Source organism: Nothobranchius furzeri, chromosome 1 (assembly GCF_043380555.1).
Source record: "Nothobranchius furzeri strain GRZ-AD chromosome 1, NfurGRZ-RIMD1, whole genome shotgun sequence".
NCBI classification, from domain to species: domain Eukaryota; kingdom Metazoa; phylum Chordata; class Actinopteri; order Cyprinodontiformes; family Nothobranchiidae; genus Nothobranchius; species Nothobranchius furzeri.
Genome location: NC_091741.1, coordinates 70,614,482 through 70,636,848, shown reverse-complemented (window position 1 = coordinate 70,636,848; position 22,367 = coordinate 70,614,482). Strand labels below are relative to the sequence as shown.

Sequence of the window (22,367 nt, the reverse complement as noted above, 5' to 3'; positions counted from 1 at the left end):
CCCAAATCACAGTCACTTTTAAACAATCCACAGATTCCAGCGTCTGCAGTTTTTCAACGATTTTGCCATAAATTTCACCAAAAGTGATTTTACTCAGAGGACACGTTGCAGATGGCAAGAAACATTTTTGACAGCCGTGAAAAAAAAAAACCCTAAAAACTCAAATGCGTGTTCAACGCCTGAAATCACAGCATATCCATCGTGACAAAACTCTTATTTTTCTCTCCTCTGAAGGTTTCGAAGCATGTTGAATCTCTACATTTTGACAATGTGAAAGCCATTCTAACCACACGACACACTGTTGAAAATGGTTTTTGTTGAGTGCGATAATTGAGCGGGCAAGGGATTGCCAACGTGTCTGGTTTTAGAAAATTTGCTCTAAACACATGCATGCAAGCCGATGCTATGGTGACTGAATTAATAGGATCGATCCCTGTTTCATTAAAAAACTCCTCTCTGAAAATTCTACAGGCCTTACGTAGAATTTCCACATCATTCCTACAGTAAAACACTGCTTCCTTCTTAAAATAAAAGCTGATGATTAGTCACTTCCGTGTACATTCTAAGAATGTATTTTTCTGCTCTGGAGACATTTGATCAAAGCCGAAATTGTTGACAGCTGGATAAGGCCCTGTGTAATGCAGATGCTCAAGCGATGAAAAGCGGTGAGGAAAATAGCTTTATCTGCAAAACCTAATGCCTCAGGGAGGTTGGCTAGCTTCATCATGAGAAAATTTAACGAATCTATAAACCTTAAACCAAAATCTGTATCAGAAAAACTCAGGATCTTACAGCCTTGCATAAGAATATTTTTTGGGTACAATTTTTAATCGTATCATGGCTCTCAGGATTAAACAGACGTCGAACCCTCTGGCGTTGTCAGCAATAAATGTATAATTGCTGAATTTAGGCCGCCTCATCCACATAATAAAATCTTGAATGCATTCTACACCATATTTTTCCCAAATCTCGCCTGAATCAGATTTTGCACAGATCAAAAATGGTTTATGCACACCATTCTGATCCAAAAATGTTTCAGTGTCATAATAAATGACTTTTTCCGTTAATCTTTCATCCTTTGTTTCAAGCTGAATAAAACACTGATGACCTTGAACCGCCGGTTGTTTGCATATGCCACATTTTAATGTAGGACAAACATGGTCTGAACTGTCTTTACCCAAAGCCACATAATGAACATGTTTACAACTCAAACATTTTTAAGCAATTCGCAAGGGGAAACATTCCTGTCTGTTTGAGGTTTGTGTGCAGGTGTTTTGTGTTTTTGAAAACAAATTAAATATTTACATGTCCGATTATAATCACGGCATTTAATGAGCGATGTCTCAGTTCGTTTGCATAAATCGTTGCAAAACCATGCACAATGATGCCCACACATTCACTGATAGGTGTTAAAACACCAAGATGTCATGTTCTGCGGGTGGAGGTGGCAGACCATGTGTGGTGGTGGGTTCCAGGAGGCAGAAAATCAGGCAGACGGATGTAAAAAATAAAAAGATGTTTATTGAAGGACGGGAGCAACAGGACGAATGAACATGCACAACGTCAATGAACTGACAAAGACAACAACCAGGAGGGAGGTATAAATACACAAGGGAATCAGGAACACATGGGCAGAGTAATCAGGGACAGGTGAGAACAATTAGGCTAATCAGGGCAGGAGCGACACATTCAGGGAGGCTGGAGCGGATCATGACAGTACCCCCCCCCCCCCCCCCTTAAGGGGTGGAGATTAATGCTTCAGAAATGACTCTGCTCTGTGTTTAGCGTGGTGGTGGTCTCCAGCAGGTCCAGCACCTGGATCAGTGCCAGGTCTCGGAGTGGAGGTTCATGTTTAGGAGCTCACCAGAACGTAGATCATCCCATAAAGATAGTACAATAATGACAGGAGGTAGAAAGCCAGTTTGCACCAGCCTTCCTTCTGACAGTAGGCTAGGATGTCAGCATTCATGATGGTGGTTGGGTCATAGAGTCCAGGACCGCTCATCACTGGTCTGCTCGTATACCTCCAGACATGATAAGCCAGCAGCGGCAAGTTGAGTGTGAGCGTGAGCCACTCAGTCGCACAAAGGAACATCACACAGAAGAAGAAATGGATGAGATACTCTGGAAGCACCAGCGGGTTTAATGTGTTACACTGATCTATAGGATTCTTGTAGTCAGTCTTCAGCTCATCAAATGCTATTATGTGACAGATAGCGAATAAGATAAGAGCTGCTGTGAGCAGCAATGCAAGCATGTAGCAAAAGGCCGCGAATGTGAACGCCATTTTTCTCCTCCGGTCTATCAGGTCAATCTCGTCTTGGTCAACCACTTCCTGGTCCACGCAGCAGTTCCTGCTGGGTCCCACGTCTGCTGCTGCAGTTCGTCTCTTGTGTTCCTGGTGTCCTGTGTTCCTGGAGTCAAGTGTTTGTGTCCAGTCAAGTCAAGTCAAGTCATCGTGTCCAGTCAAGTCAAGTCATCGTGTCCAGTCCAGTCAAGTCAAGTCCAGTCAAGTCATCGTGTCAAGTCAAGTCATCGTGTCCAGTCAAGTCATTGTGCCCATGTGTACGAGTCCGAGTTTCCCTGGTCTAAGTTCTTGGACACGTCTGATTGGTCGTAAGACGGAGTGCCGCCTGGACCAAGAGGCCCCTGCTCCGCAGCCCTGGATGGTGTTCCTTGTCCCCTGGTCTCGTCTTCTGTGTTCCCTTGTCATGTGTGCCCTGGTCTGGTCTTCGTTTGTGCCCGTGTCTCCTGTGTTTTGTGGCTTGTGGGCGTCTGGTATCCGCCCCTTGAGGGGGGGGGGGGGGGGGGGGTACTGTCATGATCCGCCCCAGCCTCCCTGAATGTGTCTCTCCTGCCCTGATTAGCCTAATTGTTCTCACCTGTCCCTGATTACTCTGCCCATGTGTTCCTGATTCCCTTGTGTATTTATACCTCCCTCCTGGTTGTTGTCTTTGTCGGTTCATTGTCGTTGTCCATGTTCGTTCGTCCTGTTGCTCCTGTCCTATAATAAACAGCTTTTTATTTTTTATATCCGTCTGCCTGCTCATCTGCCTCCGGAACCCACCACCACACATGGTCTGCCACCTCCACCCGCAGAACATGACACAAGAGCAGAAATATTTAGCGCCTAAAAAACCTTTAATATTTTTTATGCCAAAATAGTGATGATTCAAAAGCAAAAGAAACAACGGATTCAAACGGTCGTTAAAATCTGATTCAAATTAAGAAATGACATTGTCGGTTCTGTAGAAAAATCACAATTTTTCTTTGAACAATATTTTCAAATTGACTCACATTGCTGAATGAAACGGGGGTTTGAGCGGAAAGCCCAGCTTGATGATGAATATTTTTTTGCCACATCCATTAACTCCATATCTCTCGCTGCGGGGTTTAACAGCCCGGCTAAGCTGAGCACAAAACACATGGCCTGATCGGACTCCGGAGATGAAATGAGACAAATTCACTTTTTATTGACCAATTCCTGATCAAGAATACTATCGATTTTTCGTTTCCCAGCACCGGGTGGATTATTAACCACCTGCAATCTGAAATTAAAATCATTTTAAGCCACTACAGCTTCATTCGATTGTACTAATTGGTCAAATAATTGCTGAAAATTCTGTATCATATTTGATCCGTCATAATTAAAGTTAATGTGGTGCTTTGAATGCTGAGTGTTGATTTCAAACTGAATCCTATCATTTGCGAGAGCCATCTGACCTCCCCTTTCAGCAAATCTATTTAATATGTCCATAACGTTGATATAGAAATCTGCAGGGTCTGTAGTTCTGTAGTTCATTGAAAAAGAGACGCTTTCTCTAATCGTTGGTTAAAAGCTTCGTGGGATGAGGACGCATGATTAACGCTCCCTCCCCCTGTTGGTTAACACCGTATGAATGTATCTGCCTCAAAATTTCATCTAAAGCTTGTGGAGATGGAGGGTCTAAATTTAATAGAATTTCATTGACCTCGTTTGAAGTGGTTTGGCAGGCTGGAATTTGATCTAGAATCCCATCATTTCCAGCTTCTTCACTCATTTCTGAGAGTCCACTTAAATCAAACCAATCCGGCAGCACCAAATTATCAGAATTTAATAGAATTTCATCGGACAGAGGAGAAGGAGGAGTTTGGTCAGCTAGAATTCTATCTAAAATATCATCATTTGCATCTAGTTCACCCTCTACTGCATTCATTTCTGAAAGTCTGCTTAAATCAAACCAGTCCGGTGCCAAATCAGCATTTTCAGTCATATGACTCATGATACAAAGAAAGAAAGAAAGAAAGAAAGAAAACCTGCTATAAACTTGATGAATGAATGAAGAAAAAAAATCCTCTGTCATTTTTTAAATCCAAACAGATTAATGTTGCGACCTCACTGAGACAGGACATCTCCCACTATATTGACAAGTCCATAGCTGATTTGAAGGAGCAGATACGCCATTATCATCTGGTTTGTTCTTTGAAGCCGAGTGAGCCGGCGATTCCTCCTCCGACGTAATTCTGGATGGAAAAAAAAGAGAGAGTATGAAATAAACATCATCTTTTAATAAAAACTTTATTTTTGATGACTTACGGGGTCTGCGCGGCAGCGGCGGTACGGTACGGCGCAGTGTGTTGACTGCTGGTCACTGGAAGCTGGTCTGGCTGCGAGGCTGCCCCCTCGTCACAGCTGCGTGGAGTGTGGGCGGGAAAAAGTCTTGACTTCCGCCGTATCGTTGCGAGCGGCATTCCTGCTCGTATGTGTGCCCTTCTTCTCCTTCTGGGTAATAAGATATTTCTCAGCTGAAAATGGATGTTATTCAGTTACGTATAAAAAAAATCACTTACTGAGTTTATTTAGAGCTCTGTCCAACTGACTGAATGGATCTTGGGGCTTGGTGGGGGTGGTGGCGGTGGCGTGCGTGGTAATTGAGAAAGAGGTATTTCCTCCCAGTCACTTTCAACGGACAAAACAATTGCAGCTAAAAAACAGAAAGATTAGATGTCAGTAGATTGATAAACCATTGGAAAGTGGTGTCTGAGTAAAACTCACCTGACATCACGATGTGTTTCTGAGAGTGATTGCTGAAAAAATTCCTTTACAATTTATACCGTCTTTTAAAAAAAAAATCTTGTATGGGAATGACGTGACTGAACGAAGGGTTATGTTTAAACACATCACAAAGAATTATTTTACCATTGTATCTGTCTGTCATTTGATGTGTGTGTGTGTGTGTGTGTGTGTGTGTGTCTGTTTTATGTTGTGTCCATTGGTTCTTCTTTTTCTTCAAAACGTTGTTCTACCACAGATGTAAAATTGCCTTTACTATCCAAAATATAACTGATGATTGGGTTTGTACCTGAAACTTGTTCCTTAAACCGCTTATGAAAAATCTCTTGCGAAGTTAAACCTATCTCGTCATTACGCAATTCAAACGTGGTTCTCAGCAGGCTAACTTTGGGTTTTTTCAAATCAAAACTCATTTTGCTTCTTCCCTTAATATCAGCTAAAATGCATCTAGATGCAGCTAAGATGAGACAGAAAGAATCTCTAAGGAGTGGATGGTTAATGAATTAAAAAGGTGGCCTGGATGAGGGGAGTCTGGTTGGTCGGCACCCCGTGGCTATCTGCTGGTGTGGTAAAGGAGGGGGAGGGGATGAATGGAGTCGTGTGTGTGTGTGTGTGTGTGTGTGTTTGTGTGTGTGTGTGTGTGTGTGTGTGTGTGTGTGTGTGTGTGAACCGACACTGTCTGCTGAAATGGATCGAGCTTTTAAAAAGGCACGCAGGACTATGGGAACTGTGGGGTTATCAGGCATAACTAAAATAGTTCAGACAAAAGGAGACTTAATGCGTCATTACACAACATTCATTTCTTGACATATAGAGCTCCGGACCCCACGTGACTCTCAGTTAGTAGACGCCATATTGGCAGGTAAAAGTAGCTAAACAAACACGGATGTAAACATGAACGTGAACGGGATCGGCTTGGATTTTACTTCGTTGGAGTTTACTTCACTCTTTAAAACCAAAGAAATCGTTTTATATAGTCAGAAATTAAATAGACTAAACATCTCCGACCCTTACCGTGTCCCTGGGATACTTTTTAAAAATGCCACAAGCTGTCGGAGCGGACTTCTTACCGGACCTGGCCGGGGAACCCCTTGGGATTTCCCCGGAGGATGCTTGCCCAAGTGGCTGGGGAGAGGGAAGTCTGGGCCTCTCAACGCTACTGCCCCCGCAACCCAACTCCGGATACGCAGATGAAAATGGATGGATGGACAAATAACAGATCTACACGTAAGTAGTTTAAATAGAGTGCTGTGCTGTTTGAATGTATAAACTGAACGCCAAGAGAAATCACTAGTCTGATTTTTTTCCGTGAATAAAATAAATATGTCAGGCAGGAGCGTCTCAGGATCTGTCTGGGATCTGTCTCGGTGAGACAGATGACAGCAATCCAAAGTGCTTTTTATGTGTGATCTGACAATTGATCAACCATTGCTTAAAAATTAAATACTGCTTAGCCGGTTAATTGCTGTGATCATAAAACACGTAAACGGCAGCACGCAGAAATCACGAGACAACGTTTTACGTGACGTTTACTTGTTGCTATGAGTAATAAGACAGAAAAAGCCACGCCAAAATAAGTTTAGGAAGCCCACTAAGAATCGTAATAAAAGCATTTAAAATAAATACCATACACAGTTAAGGAAACATTGGTTTAAGTACCTGATATGAAGTGGTCGCTGCATAAGCGAAAACCTTTACTCTCGGGGTCCCACAGCTTCATTTAAGCCTGGTCACTAGCGCGTTTTATTGCAATGATCCAACGCTTGCGGCGCTCCGGATCTTGGGGAATCCTGTAGATGGCTCATTCCTTATGTCGTCCGTGTCTGTTCTGCATCCTGGGGCACAACAGGAATCTACCATAGTTCCTGTCTGTTTGAGTTTTCTGACAATAACAAATAGTCCAGCTGACGGCTTCTATCTGCCAAGATGGCGCCGTTTCGATTTGAACTGTTGCATGCCGGGAGAAGTCACGTCAACTCACGGAGCTCTATAGGGTGCACATCAATGCAGATCACCATTATGCATCTTCACAAAAGGGGACTTCATGCACCATTACACAACTATCATCTTGACATATAGGGTCGTTAAAGATCATATAACAAAAGGGACTACAGACTAGGGATGAGCAAGTACACCATTATCTGTATCTGTACTCGGAGTGGGCGTGGCCTAACCCAGAAGTGGGTGTAGTTTAACTGGAAGTGGGTGTGGTTTACAAGAATACGTTATTTTAAGTCTGATCAGAAGTTGATATGTGTATTGTTTATTTGAAAACTATTTACAGAGCAGCCTCAGAGTTGAGATTAAATAGTTTTGATCACAATAGTAAAGGAACTATTACAGAACAAGTTTTTCAATAAAATCAGAACATTAGTATTTTAGTGCATGAATGAAGTGAGAGAGAGAAGAAAAGATCTTTTCTATAGCGCCTCTCAAGATAAAAATCACGGGGCGCTTCACAAAAACAAAACATGTAAAATAGAAAAAAGAATTTAGAAAATGATTAAAATATATTTAAAATGAGCAAAAAATAAACAGTTTTGATTACAAAATGTAAAGAAACAGAGAGAGTGAATAGGAAAGAGGGAGTGGATCCTGAGGAAGAGGAGAGAGAGAGAGGGGAAAAAAAACCCGACCGGAGCGGAGACAGTGAGTGACTGACGCAGCACAAGCTGTTTTCAGCTCTGTCTTCTCAAATGCACCACGTACGTTATGAAAAAAGTAACTTTAAATAACTTTAAAGTAACTTTAAAAAGAAGCAAACTGAAGAAAACATAGGGAGAACTGAAGAAACGTGAACAGTGAAGCAAGCACAGAGAGATCCGTTACTGTCTGTGTGTGTGCGTGGATGGACTGGACGCGGACTGAGCTGTGAGCTCCCGCTGCAGAGTTTTGTGTGTAGGGAGGGGTGGGCGCTTTATTTGACTGGCCAATCACAGAGCGTGAAGACAGTCAGTTACCCAATGAGGATTTTCCTTCAGCACGATTACAGATATTTATGAGTTTTACTCGTTTCATGCTCGTACTCGTCAAAAATGCTTTATCTGTACCGGATACTCGTCTGAAATGAGTGTCCGGCTCATCCCTACTACAGACAATACACTTGTCAAGTTTGATGAAAGGTGGGTTGGGGGAAAGGGCATAAAGGTCATAAAACAATACACCTGTCATTTTGATTTATGGTGGAAAGGTCATAAAGGTCAAAGAACAATAGACCTGTCAAAAAGTTTGACGAAAGGTTATATCTCTCGTAATGCAAAGCGGATTAGAAAACAGTGTATTTAGCCCCGTTGACTTGCATTCATTTTTTCATTCTTCCGGGGACCCATGAGCCGACCGAAAAGGTAGGAGACTTAGGCTCCCTATACTCTGTCAAAGAAGATGCAGACACATCATTTTTCTAAAAAAACAAACAAACAAAAAAAAAAAAAGTAAGTGTCTCTATCTGCCCTTGACTCAAAGAAAAGCCCAAGTCAAACTAGTTCAACATTGATACCAAAGCCGTTTCAAACGGGCCATCCTCATCATTTTTTCAGTAATATCCTGCTCACCAACAGAGTGCTGTGATTGGCCCACCAAACCAATAGAGTGCTGCGATTTTGATTGACCAATTCAGAGCCGTGGCCATATTTGTTTCGCTCTGTTGCATTCTGCCCATCGGGCTGATAGAGTGCTGGGATAGGGCCACCAAACCATTGGAGCACTGGAGTGCTAGATGTCGGTCGACAAGGCAGTCTGCCATTATATTGTTGAAGAACTCCATATAAAAAAATACATAAAACAATATATCGTTTTTCTAATTAAAGAGCAAGTAACGTCTAAATTAACTTTTTTTTTGCTGATGAACTGTATAAATGAGTGTCTAATAGTGTTTTAAATGTGTGCATTCTTTATTTTAGCATTTTGGTGCATTTTCTTTAAAAATTAAAAATTCTGTCTAAAAACCACAGTAATGCGCCACCTTCAGCTGAAAACATAGAATTTGAGTCATTTTGAATAAATTTTAGCCAATGGCTACAGAGTAAAATACTACGTAAACCAGTAGAGTACTACGTAGCAGCTCCGTGCCAAAGTTATAAAAGCAACGAGCGTCTCGGCCACGCCCTGTGGCGAGTGGGAGTTGGATTTGCAAGCGAGCGTAGGAGGTCAGCGGTAGTTCAGCATTAGCATATAGCATTAGCATATCCTAGTCTTTAGCATATCTTTTAGTGTTATAAATACTTATTTAGTGTTAGATTTGGCTGTTGGATATTGTAGTTTAGTTAGTGTTTGGCTGTTAGTGTAATTGGGAAAGTAGTTAGGGTTTAGTGTTCCATATCGTCTTAGTATTGGTCAGTAGGTGTAGAGTAGTATGCTTGCGGTGACTCTGTGGGCATTTTACCCGCGATTCTGCACGTCTCCGTTTGAAGAGGGAGGCTGCCCACCGTGGCTCTTCCGCGATTTAGATGCAGCCCACCGACTCTGCTCCCCCACCACGGTGGGCTCCAGTCTGAGGTGAGTAAGCTAAATAAACATTTTAACATCTTCTAAAGACAATTCCCTACCTAAATGCAAAGTCTGAGAGACGTGGTTCACTTCCTTTAGCTAGTCAGTCAGCAATTCTGCAACAGTGGCTCTAACTGACGTGAAATCCAGCTTGTGACCCGGTTCTGTAAGGAATTTTGTTCAGGAGGTCACATTTCAGGCTCTCCACATCATGTGTGACTGACTTTTACGTTATAACAACGATCACACACTAGGAATGTTATAAAGTGCCTATATAGGAGATTCTTTTGTATATTATCTGACTTTATAAACTCCCAACAACAATGTGCTTCTATTTTTTTTTCAGGCTAAATCTACCCAAGACACTGGCTGTCAGATAGCCTAGTGAACTAGACCAAATTCTTGCTTTGCAAAGTTTGGTCTAGGCATGCTCCATTGGAACCTCAGCAGCTCCTACCAGGACTCTGGCTGGCCAATCACAGCTCTCTAGAGGGGTTTCAAACACATAAAGAGCTGTGATTGGTCCATAATCGTGGGCCAATCATAGTGCTCTATCTGCTTAGTGAACAAATAACAGAGCTTTATCTGCTTTGTGGGCCAATCAGGGCACTATATGCCTGGTGGGTGGGATGATGCAACAGAGTGAAACAAGAGGATGTCACATTCATTGTCCAGTGGAATGTGGAGATCATTTGAAAGACAACGGTAGAACCCGCCCCACAACCGAGAGCCGTCAATGGAGCATGGCCAGACTAAATAATACATTTATTTAGTCTGGCTTGCCAGGCTAGCTGTCAGACTGATTTAGCTGCAAGAATGCACTTGTCCAGGCTGACGTGAAACCTTTCCTGTAGCAAAGGTGAATTATTTTTAATAATCTTCTATGTAAACATTTTATTATTAACTTCTAGTTTTAATTTGTTTTACAGATTATTGTTACACGTGATTTTATGCTCTTTTTAACATTTATAAATGTGCTGCTTCTTTGTTTTTACATAGCCAGCCAGAATGGAGTTCACAGCCGCAGTGTGTCTTGTGACCCACGGGGACCATGATGAAAATTCATCTTCCAGAAGGTCCCAGAGCAGCTGCCACACCCCCTGAAAAGACCAAGGTGTGAGGTGTCTGCTGTTGATTCCAGCTTCCACCTCAGTGACAGTGCAAGCTCAGTGAACTGTTCAAGGTAAAAAAAAAAATTTAAACATTTCAGAATTTTTAAGATATTAACAATTAAATAAGTATGTGATTACATCATGACGGAGGCTACTGATTCTGCCCCCGTGACACTTGGTGGTGACGTGTGAGCTGATTCACCTGGAAAACAACTTTTACATTAAATATTTTGTTTTTGCTATCAAAAGTAAATTAACTAATAACCTGCATTATTGCAGGACACTCAGCAAAATATGGACTCTACACCATGAGGCAGGCACACGTTAATAACTCTGTAAGAGCACATAAGGTGAGCAACACCACATATTGTACACTGTCCTGAATTTGTTTTCTTTCTGCATCTCATTAGCCTGGCTGATCACCTGATAACTCCTGTCATCTGGTTATGACAGCATGAGGATGTCCTCACACACCTGTAACCTATCAGCTCATCTGGCAGAATAGAGAGAGAAGAGACAACACCACATCTCCTGTTCCTGGAAAGCCTTCAGCCATCCTTCGATGACTGAGAACCTCCATCAGCTCTGTCTCCTGTCTGCCCACAATTATTATAATAAATATTGTGTTTGACAAGTTTTTTTGTGCTGCCAAATATCTCATATAGATTCCAGTTTTGATATTTTAATGGATACTTATAAATTACATTAATTGAATTACGGTATCACATTGCATGTTTAACTAGCTCTATTGTGATGAATTAAACTAGCACCTCACTGTTAAAAGCTCATTTTAATTTCAAGCATGTTTAAGTATTTATGGACATGAACAAAAACAGGAAATATATAAATTGAGATTTATTTAATTAATATAACAAATAAGGGGGAAAGAGTCATTGAAAGGCACATTCTTCTGGAAGCTCCTGATCCTGACGACACCAGCAGAGGAGACCACCTGCAGACACCAGAGACCAGCTGCAGACACCAGAGGACCTAGAACCAAGAGAGCAGCTGTTATTAGTAAATAAATAAATCAGGGCAGTTTTAGTGGGCTGAACACATTACAGAATAATTTTCTCATGGGGTATTTTCATAACTTTATGCAGCAGACTGTAACTTGAGCCCAGGGCTACCAAAGAGCTGCTATCCAGCACGTTTCAGTGGATTTTCCTGCTTTAACAGGTTAGATTAACTGTTAAGCAGCTCAGCTATTTGTTGCTGATTAAAACCAGGTGTGCTGAAGCAGATAAACCTCTAAAACATGCTGAATACTAGCTCTAGGGCCGTGGAGACAAACCCTGCAGCTAATCCAATGCTATGGCTAACGGCTACTTACCGTTCAGAGGTGGTTCTGTTGGGTCGGTTCTGGGAGTTACAGGCAACTCACAAGCTCACAACAATAAGGCTCAGGTCCGCTTGTCTCCTCCAAATAGACTTGGTCCCTTTCTTCTCGAGTGTCTGGGTAAGGAGGGGGAGAAACATCCTCCACTTCTAATAACTGCATAGAGTGAAGGGAGCTAGCATCATCTAGTTAGCCGTCATCTTCGTCACTGCCGCGGCTCCGCCCTCTCGGTCCTCCAGGCAACGCCTACTAATGTTGCATTTTTTAAAATTGATACGTGGGTGGAGAAGGACTCTGAGGCTCAATTGACCCGCTCTTTAAACATGCTGCAATTGGCCAGCCACAATACTGGCCGGAGCTGAGAGGTTCCAATGGAGCATTGCTAGACCGTCAAATTTGCTTTGGCAAATAATTCTAGGCTACCTAGTTGTTGGTTTTCTATTGTTTCATGTGGGTTGTAAAATCCATTATTGTAGTTTCTAGTTTTTTATTTACATTCACAAGATTTAAAAGTACAACTCCATTTTTACTTCCTATTTATTGTTTCTTCAGTTCTCTGTCAGATTAGTAGTTTTTAGAGAATAGAACTCCTAATAAAATTGATAAACACACGCAGGTATCTCCAGTTGTTTGTTTGATACTTAAAATAAACATTGTCATGTTTATTCAGACTTTGATCATCCAGTTGAAGAAACAACAACAAACAAGAGTCGTTTGTTTGAACTTTAAAATAAGATCAAGACTATCCAACATGTTAGAAAGCCATAATCGGAATGGTCCTGACCTCGCCCCGCAAAAAAAACAGAGCACTTTTAACACACCACAAAAGGTAGGATTATCTGATAAGATTATTGTTAGAGCCGGGCACATTCTTAAGAATGTCGAAAGAGGACGATCAGGTTACAACATTTCCAGATTATGGCTTAAGTCTTTCTAAAATGTACCTTCGTTGCTTTTTCCTCTTTGGCATTCACAAAAACTAAACAAGAGGGGAAAATGAGGTGTTGTCTTCAGTGTATCTGCTTCATGTTCTCTTGCCTCCCTGAAGCCTGTTTCTTCTTTTAAAGATAATTAACACTTTCACACACAGAACGGTAGAAAGGCCACACATTATCCTGCAAGCATGTTTCTGTAAGATGATGTTTCTTGTGAATCTTTGCAAAAATAAAAATGAATTGGGATGATAAAACTAATCAGTATGTGTTTTGAAGGCCTGTTGAAATCCTTTATCATACAATTTGATCAGCAAACTATTATATCTTTGAACGTATAAATAAACATAGATATTTATCAGCTCCTATAGAAACAGTAAGCAGGTCAGTGTGTTGAACCCTCCCTCAACAGTGACTCATCCAAGATACATCAGTGTGAAAATACGCATACATTAAACATCACAGATTGGATTACAGCACAAATAATAGACGCCACTCATATCTCAGTGCTGTTTGGAGACACACTGTGTCTAACGCTGCTGGTGGAAGATTGAAATTCCTGTTTACAGCAACTGCTTGGGATGCTGCTGGCAGAGTTAGAAGCTAATATACTGTAGGAGATAATTGATTCAGGCAGTACTTCTATTCTCGTCTTTCATCTTGTTTTGGTCAGAATAAACACAAAATATTCGTTTTTATTATTTTATCCAGTGAGTTTTTATTCTCTTGTTTTTTCAGTTTCTATTTTTATCTCGATGAAATTTCCTCCAACATCACTTTCTTCCATAGTTCTCCTTTTCTTTTCTCTGAAAGATCTATTATCACTCTCACCTGTGGGAACTGTCTCTCTCCCTTTGTGTGTGTGTGTGTGTGTGTGTGTGTGCGCGCGTGTGTGTGTGTGTGTGTGTGTGTGTGTGTGTGTGCGTGTGTGTGTGCGCGCGCGTGTGTGTGTGTGTGTGTGTGCGTGCGTGTGCGCGTGTGTGTTGTATTTCTATCATGCCACAGGGAACAGCCGCTGGTGTCCGCTCTCTTGTGGCCCACTGTTATTTGCAGACTGCATCACATGAGCACAATGACAAACACACACGTAAATATGTAAATGTGACCTTCACACTCACACACACACACACACACACACACACACACACACACACACACACACACACACACACACACACACACACACACACACGCACACGCCACATGCACGCATACACAAGCACCATTAATTTTTAACTCACACTGATCTTGACTGAAAATTTGCACACACCTATGCAGTTAAAACACTACGCACAGGACATCAGGAGATACTTGCAACACACACTCACACACAAGGTCTTTAGAATTTGCACAAAAGCAATACGGGGCACATACCAGCAAATCACTGGGGCATGTAAAAGGTTGGTGCTGGGGTATGTTTAGGGTAAGTACAGGGTACTTGGTTATTTCCCTGGTACACACCCCAGAATCACCAGATGCTATTATGCATTGCTACTGAAGCACATACTGAGTGATGCTTTAAAACAACAACAAATTTGGTGGTTTTGGTTCTGGTTGAGCATTGCATTCTCTGCAGGTTCACAGTAAACCTATGCTGGGAACTGGTCTGCAGAGCAGAAAACCACGAGGCAAATCTCTCCACCCATCTGTTCTCCTGACCTCCACTGAAGTGATTCAATGTCAGACTTCTCACTGTTTTTCATCATGTCCACTCTAGTTATGAAAAATGAATTCATCAGTCCGTTATCGATCAGTCAGATAATGGTGCGGACACTTCTGGTCATGTTGCAGTGTGGAGCACTCAAAACATTGGTTTGGAAAATGTAAATTATGAGATATTAATTGTATTTGTGAATTTCTTTGGGTGTGTGTTTGTGCGTGTGTGAGTACTTGTCTTTATATGCTTAAGTGGATAAATTTGAACTTTTATGTATATTTTTATGTAACCATTTATATATTCAGGTGAAACTTGAAAAATTAGAATATGGTGCTAAAGTTCATTTATTTCAGTAATTCAACCTAAAAGGTTGAAATAGGTACAGTGCTAAGCATTGAGTGCACCCTACTACATTTGTCAGAAAACCTTTAGTTTCCTTTCAGAACTGACATTTTCTATGAGATACCAAAGTACAAAATACTCCCACAAATGTGGACAATTGATTGCAAACAAGAATTGTTAATTTTCACACACAAAAAAGTGATTTTCCTAACAAATCCATTCAGACCCATGTTGCAAAATTGAATATAGTCTTAGGAGAAAAGTCACACTTAAGAATACACAATTCAACCACAGGTGAGTCTATGATTCATTTAAGAAGTGTTCAGCAGACAGGTGACTATAAAAGGGCGTTACTAAACAAAGAAAAGCCCTTCCCATTTCATGCTGTCAGCAATGGCTCCACATGGAAGAGAAATGCCACAAAAGCTGAGAAAGGAAATAATTTATTTTCACAAAAAAGGTGAGGGCTACAAGAAGATCAGCAAAGCTTTACATTTCTGTCAGAATACTGTAGCAAACGTGATCCAGAAATTTAAGAAAGCTGGAAGTGCAACCATCTTAAAGAGACACCCTGGCCACCCACAGAAGTTAACATCTCAACATGAGCATCTTCTGATGAGAAGGGTTGAAGAAAATCTCCAAGCAAGTTCACTGCAGTTAGCTAAAGCAGTAGAAAAACAAACTGGAGTGACCGTTTCCCGTGACATCGTACGGAGCACACTGCAGAGGAATGGCATGCGTCGGTATCGTCCATGAAGAAAAGCTTTCCTAAAGCGTAGAAGACTTGGTGCTGCTCTTGAAAAGCACAGTGGACATACAAAATACTAGATGTAGTAATTTTTGTTGTGGGGCGTTTTCATTTTTGCTTCAACCAATTTTAGTAAAACTGAAGATTTTGTGATCAAAATTATATTATTAACCTTAATGTCATGTTATGGAGTTAAACTCATGTTCACTAAAACCCAGCCTTGTGAAAAATCTGGAAACTGTTCTTTTGTTCATTGAGCTACTGTTTACATTCATACATTTTAAAAGGGGTGCACTCATTTATGCTGAGTAGTACTGTATAAGATAGACTCATTACATGCAACGCCTGATATATTAGCATTTATTTGTTATAATTGTGATGATTATGGCTTACAGCTGATGAAAACCCCACATTCAAAATCTCAGACAATTAGAATATTGTGAAAAGGTTCAATAGTATTCTAGATTCAAAGTGTCACACTCTAATCAGCTAATTACTCCAGAACATCTGCAAAGGGTTCCTGAGCCTTGGTCTCCCAGTCCAACTGAGCAACCAGCTGGCCAAGTGGTAAAGTGTCTGCCCTGAGACTGGGAGATCAGGGTTTGATTCCTGGTTGGTTCATACCAAAGACTTTGAATAAATGGGACCCAATGCCTCCCTGCTTGACATTCAACATTAAAGCAGCTTTCCGGAGTTTTCCTCTTTCAGAAATTATGTATGATTTGTCAGAAATCCGTAAAAGTGATTGTCTTATCATGTACTGTGATATAATATGAGCAAAACATCTTTTTTTTGTGGTAAGCACGCCCCTTGCCCGGCAGAGCTCCGTGCAATAGGAAACTGAGCGCCGACCAGAACTAACCAATAGCGTTATACTACTGCTTAGACCACATATGTCAGACACAAGGCCCGCGGGCCAAATGCGGCCCGCGTAGCATTTTTATGTGGCCCATGAGATAAATATCAAAAATATATTAAAACTGGCCCGCTGGCTCCGTTGTCTCGGACAAACTAAACACTCCTCTCACTCAGCGCTGAGTTCACTCAGCTATTTTCTGACGTTGAAGCCCAGAAACGGAGATTCTAGCCGCTCAGTAATGTGTTTACGACTGAAAGAGAAAGTTTTCCAACTAACGTCCAGACAGAGCTGATATAACTCCAGCGAACAGCGACACACTCAAACCAGCACGGCTCTGTGGCTGCTGTTGTTGTTATTCGTCCCCGACACACAACGGCGTGGTCAAGCTGCTCAGACATGTTCATCAGCACAAACCTATGTGAGCACCTGTTGTCATCTAATGTTGTCAAAACAACAGGAGTCTTCTCCTCAGCTCAGATCAACCCCATGATGCAGGTATCTGGCTGGAACAGGTGAGCATCACAGTAAATCAGTGGAGCAAACTGAGCTTTAAATATGTTGGTTTTATGCTCTTTTTCTGCTCCAAAACATGAAAGTTAACAGGTGAGATGTTGCATTTTCATTTAAGATAAAATGATATTTTTATTTTGTTGTTGGCCCGTGAGAAAAGATTTAACCTACAGTAAACAGGAAGTGGAAAGGCTGCAGATAGATGACTAGAATAGAAAATCCCTTTATTGTTCCTCAGTGGGGAAAGCTAGATGTCACAGCAGCGATGACACGTATTACAGGAGAAAAAAAGGAGAATAGAAAATAAGAAAAATGAATAAACAAGAAAACATAAATCCTGAATAGATTTTTAAAATGCTGATTATACCACAAGTAATGAATACCACTGATGCCTTTTATTTAAAACTGACTTGCTCGTGTGTAATTTGGTTATTCCACATTCAGTGTTAATGCAGAAATAAGTTTGTTTCCAAATTTAAAGGTTCAAAATTACATATATGTTGATAAAGAAAATGTGCAAATTTGCCATCACTTTTTCAAAAAATATTAAGTTTGGCCCTCGACTCCGTCCCAGAGTTTCATTTCGGCCCCGTGTGAGTTTGAGTTTGACACCCCTGGCTTAGACACTTCAAATTTAAGGAATACCTCGGCTGATGCAGAGTTGATGAACCTTTCACGGACAAGAAAGTCTCTAAAATATAAATATATGAAAACACAGCATGACATGAGAATAATACTCGTAAAACAGTGTGTTTTAGCTCTTTTTGTCTGCTGCAGAAGCACATTTATAAACAGAAACGTGAAGTTGCCATCTTAAAAAACAGAGGAACAGCATTTTTGTGTGATATACTTGTCAGCCACTAGATGGTGGCACTGGATAAGATAAATACTCTGGAAGGAAGCTTTAAAGAGTTGGATTGAGGGGTTAAATGACCAAATGATTTCTGAGCGTGGCCAATATGTGCAGCTCACCGCTCCCCCAGGGGACGGGTCAAATGCATAGAACAAATGTCGCACACACATCAGCGTGTGTGTGACAGCTGATGGGACTTTAACTTTAACTGATATTAAAGGGACTTTTGCACCATATTCTAGTTTTCCTAGTTTTATATTATATACGGCAGTTGTATTATTGGGGATTTTTCCATAATAAAACTGTTATGGCACAGATATCTGAACTTGAAACAAAACTAAAATTAACTTCAGTCCAATAAGTTGAAAACAAATTTGACAGATTTCCTTAGATCCTTGCAAGCAAAATGACCCCTTTGGCTTTCAAGAGGTAAATTTTGACCCTTGCTTCAGGGTTTCCACCTTGCTTGAAGCCCATCAGCCACATGAGTCTACCCACAACCCCCCTCTACACCTGCCAAGAGGTAAAGGAGGCATTAGGACATTTTTTTTTGTTTTGTTTTTCTCCACTCCAGCAGCACCCATGAGTGTGTGTGCATGTTAAACAAGCATAATCAGACTTAACCTTCACACCCTGTTATGAAAACACAAGTGGTGGGGGTTGCAGCATGCTTGTGTTCGTTATTTTGCACATCTATGCAACAATCACATGTCCGAGTGTGTGTGTGTGTGTGTGTGTGTGTGTGTGTGTGTGTGTGTGTGTGTGTGTGTGTGTGTGTGTGTGTGTGTGTGTGTGTGTGTGTGTGTGTGTGTGTGCATAAGGGCTTATGCAGGCACATATCTGAGTGTGTGTGTTATGAAGGTTGGCTGCCCATGGGGAAGACTGGAGGCGCTCTTGTTTTGAATTCCTTCGAGCCAACTGTCATAATAGAGTTTTATAGAAGAAATACTCGGAATAAAGAGGGAGGACGGGAAACTCCAACCACAAAGTAACTATCTGTTACTGATGAATCTTAGGAGAGTGTGACAAACATGGGATAAGGTGGAAAACAAACACAAACGGCTAAGAGTGTCATTCTTACACTTTGTTAATGGAAAGTAAAGACTCCTTGTGTCTTTACCTTTATTTAATTAGTGTGATTTTTTTAACCTTTTTGCGTTTCTCACATCTGGGTAGATCTGTGAAATTTTTAGGACGTAATCATTGGATGGACATCGAAAACTGATTAACTTTACAGATTAAGCAGACTGAAGATGGCTACGACAGCTCATCTGCTTTATCCAACACAAAAATATCTAGAACTTAGTCCATTTAGAAACTGAGTTAAAATTTGATGTGGTAGATGCAGAGTCATTTCAAACATATTGTAAGTGCTCATTGATCATGTAAGACTTTTTCTTCAACCTAATTCAAGTTGGGCCCCCTTAACCAATACATTTTAGAAAAAAAAGCTATAGGAAGCCTAGGTCACGCCCATCTACTTCTGGACCATGGGTCCCATACTGCTAAACAAATGAATGGGAGTCTATGAGTCACTCATATCTTAAAGCAGGGGTGGGGAACCCTGGTCCATCAAGGGCCACTATGCAGCATATTTTAGTTTCAACCCTGCATCATCACACCTGATTTCATTCAGCAGGTGATTACCAAGCTTCTGCAGAGCTTGATGAGCTGCAGAACAGGTGAACCAACCACTGAATCAGAATTGTTGGAGCAAAGACATGCAGGATACCGGCCCTCGAGGACCAGGGTTCCCCACTCCTGTCTTAAAGGCAGGAGCTTTAGTATGAGGATGGGTGAGGCATCATCACCCTGGGTTGACCTCCAATTGGGTGTGTCACAGGATTCTGTCCTGGCCCCCCTGCTGTTTGTGTTAAATCTCCTACCTTGGGTGCCCCAACGCGTTGGGACGCTTTCCGACACCCACAGTAAAAGGCATATTTCACCGAACTGTGACCGTTACCCTCACCCTTCCCCTCACCCCCATCCTAACCTTAACCCACTTGCACATGCAAAACTTTGTTTCTAGTTGTATTGGCCCTCAAAATCACAGTTAACGAGATGGTTAGAATGAGAAACTGGGTTAAGATTAGGATGGGGGTGAGCGTAAGGTTAAATAGCAAGAGGTAAGAGGTTTATTGTTTGTGAAATGTACATTTTTCTACGAGCTTTGGAAACTGACACTCCGGCACCGCATGGCGTTGAGGCTCCCAATGCATCGGAAACAAACACTTGGGTGACCAAGGGTGTGAGAATGTGTTGGGTTTAGATAATGTCACTTCCTGGATGATAGCTTCCTGTACCTGCAAAAACCGAGGTAATAGAACCGAGGTGCTCAGCCCAGGTACACTGGTGGGTTAATTCAGGGGCGCAGATAGGATTTTCAAACTGGGGGGGAAAAGTTCCAATGTACCCTCCCCCAAACACATACACATACATGCACGCACACACACACACACACAAACTATTGCAAGAGCCTTAACTAGAGCTCAGTCAGTTTGCATAATTTCATCCAAAGGTTTACGAAAAACCTAACACTTTTATATACATGTTGAAGCCATTATGCAATGGAACGCTGGCAACAAAACTCTGCCTTATCAACACTATCCAAGTCAGTCATTTGTTATTCTCCTAATCAATTACTAACCAAAACCTCATGCTTTATGCAAAACATTAAATGATTTTCAGCATACCAATCTTTACAGAAAACATAAAAGCCCTAAAGAACTGCACATATATTTAAAAAACAGTATTCACTTATAGAGTTGGGCATCATTTGATTTTGAACGATTCCGATTCCAATTCCTTGTTCCGATTCCAGTTCCCATCGATTCCCGATCCCGATTCTTTTAAGACATGACATGTGAGCCAGCTAACCACACGTCCTACTTGATGAAATAATCTTAACTTCAACATGAATTTTATTTCTATGAACAAAAACATCACCTTCATTTAGACAAAAACATGTTTTGGAGAAAAAAAGAAAAAGACTTGCAGCACAACCAGTGTGTTTGTTTCTGACCACAACCAAAGTCTGGAAGAAGCCTCTGGGATGAGAGACTTAATGTCTCCAACATATCCAGAAACATCCAGCTGTTTTCAGCTACAACTCTCAGGATGATCATGTCCAGGATGGCTGAGAACTACACCTCCATGCTGCAGCAGCGTTCAGTCAGAACAGGAAGTGACACTTAAATGGAGCTGCTGTCAGTAACAATCTAACAGATTTTAAATATTAAAACTCTCAACAGAAATAGTTCAGAAAGGAAATTAAAATGTTCACAACGTTGTGTGATTTATTATTATTATTATTATTTATTGTGGCAGAAGCTGTGTGGTCCACCACAGAGAAAGCTGCTCTAGCATGATGACTTTAAGTATTCTACAGGTTATTGTTCAGCCTTCTGACACTCACGCTCACACACACAAGAGTGTTGGTGAGCGGCTGTGTCTGACTGCTGATGCTCAGTGTGTGTTTTTATTTCTGTAGTGAGACAAACTCGCCTCACACCGTCCAGAGTTTGTTCTTTAAAACTTCTATTAAATCCACCGTGTTGACGTATTTTAATAAGTTTCCTCTACGCTGCAGGAGTTAAAGTTTACATTACGGAGTAAAAGTTCAGCAGAAGCATTTGTTTATATCTGGGTGAGGGAGGGGGGACTCGGTGCTGCACACAGACAGCTGGTGTGATCAGATCTGAAAAGCGTTGATCACAATTTGCGGATCGCATTTATTTTTCATGGAGATCGGCCGCGGATTCCTCTTCCGGTCGACATTCTAGGAATCGAAATAAAAAAAAAACTTTGAACGATTCCGGGAAAAACCAACAGTTAGAATCGGTTCCAGTCGATGCTCGATGCCCAACCCTAGTCACTTATCACTTAGAGCAGTAGTTCCCAAACTTTTCAGCCTGACCAACAGATGTTTCTTCATATTGTTACATTATTTAGAAATGTTCATTCTATTTGGAAAGTTGTAATTTATATGTAAATATATATAGCTCTTTTGAAAATTATATTTTACTTTTTTATGATTATGTGGCGCACTTTGACTTCCACATTTAACGCATCGGCATCTGCCTCTTTTTTAACAGCTTTTTTTTACATTGTCGCTACGTCTATCACGTTAGCGGTGTTTTTACCATCATTTCCACATCCATCATGTCCCAAAGAAGGTTAAACAAACATCAAACCCAACGTTTGGAGCTTGTAAGCTCCACACACCTCTGCTGCAGCACCAGCTGTCTGATGCTGCAGCAGCGTCAATCTTCCCGGCTGAATGAGTGAATTTCTTCATCAGAGTCAATATTCTGCTTCATAATCAGAGTCAGTCATGACCAGACAAAGTGATCAGTCAACAAAGACCAGACCTGCTGGCAATTATAGGTTTTATCTAATATTTGCGCTCTTCATGCTGCACACATCTCCTCCTCTCCCCAACTGGGAGCCTCTCAGCGGGAGGCGATTTTCTAACTCT

General features: G+C 41.3%; 1 long non-coding RNA gene and 1 pseudogene across 1 annotated transcript; one reads left to right on the top strand and one right to left on the bottom strand.

Moving 5' to 3' along the window:
- Positions 1-1,748: 1,748 nt before the first annotated feature.
- Positions 1,749-2,595, bottom strand: LOC129159770 (protein cornichon homolog 1 pseudogene; annotated as a pseudogene).
- Positions 2,596-10,733: 8,138 nt separating this feature from the next.
- On the top strand, positions 10,734-11,288 carry LOC129162926 (uncharacterized). Its single transcript, XR_011521273.1, has 2 exons — positions 10,734-11,000; positions 11,061-11,288. It is a non-coding gene; the product is annotated as an uncharacterized lncRNA (long non-coding RNA).
- The last annotated feature ends 11,079 nt before the right edge of the window (positions 11,289-22,367 follow it).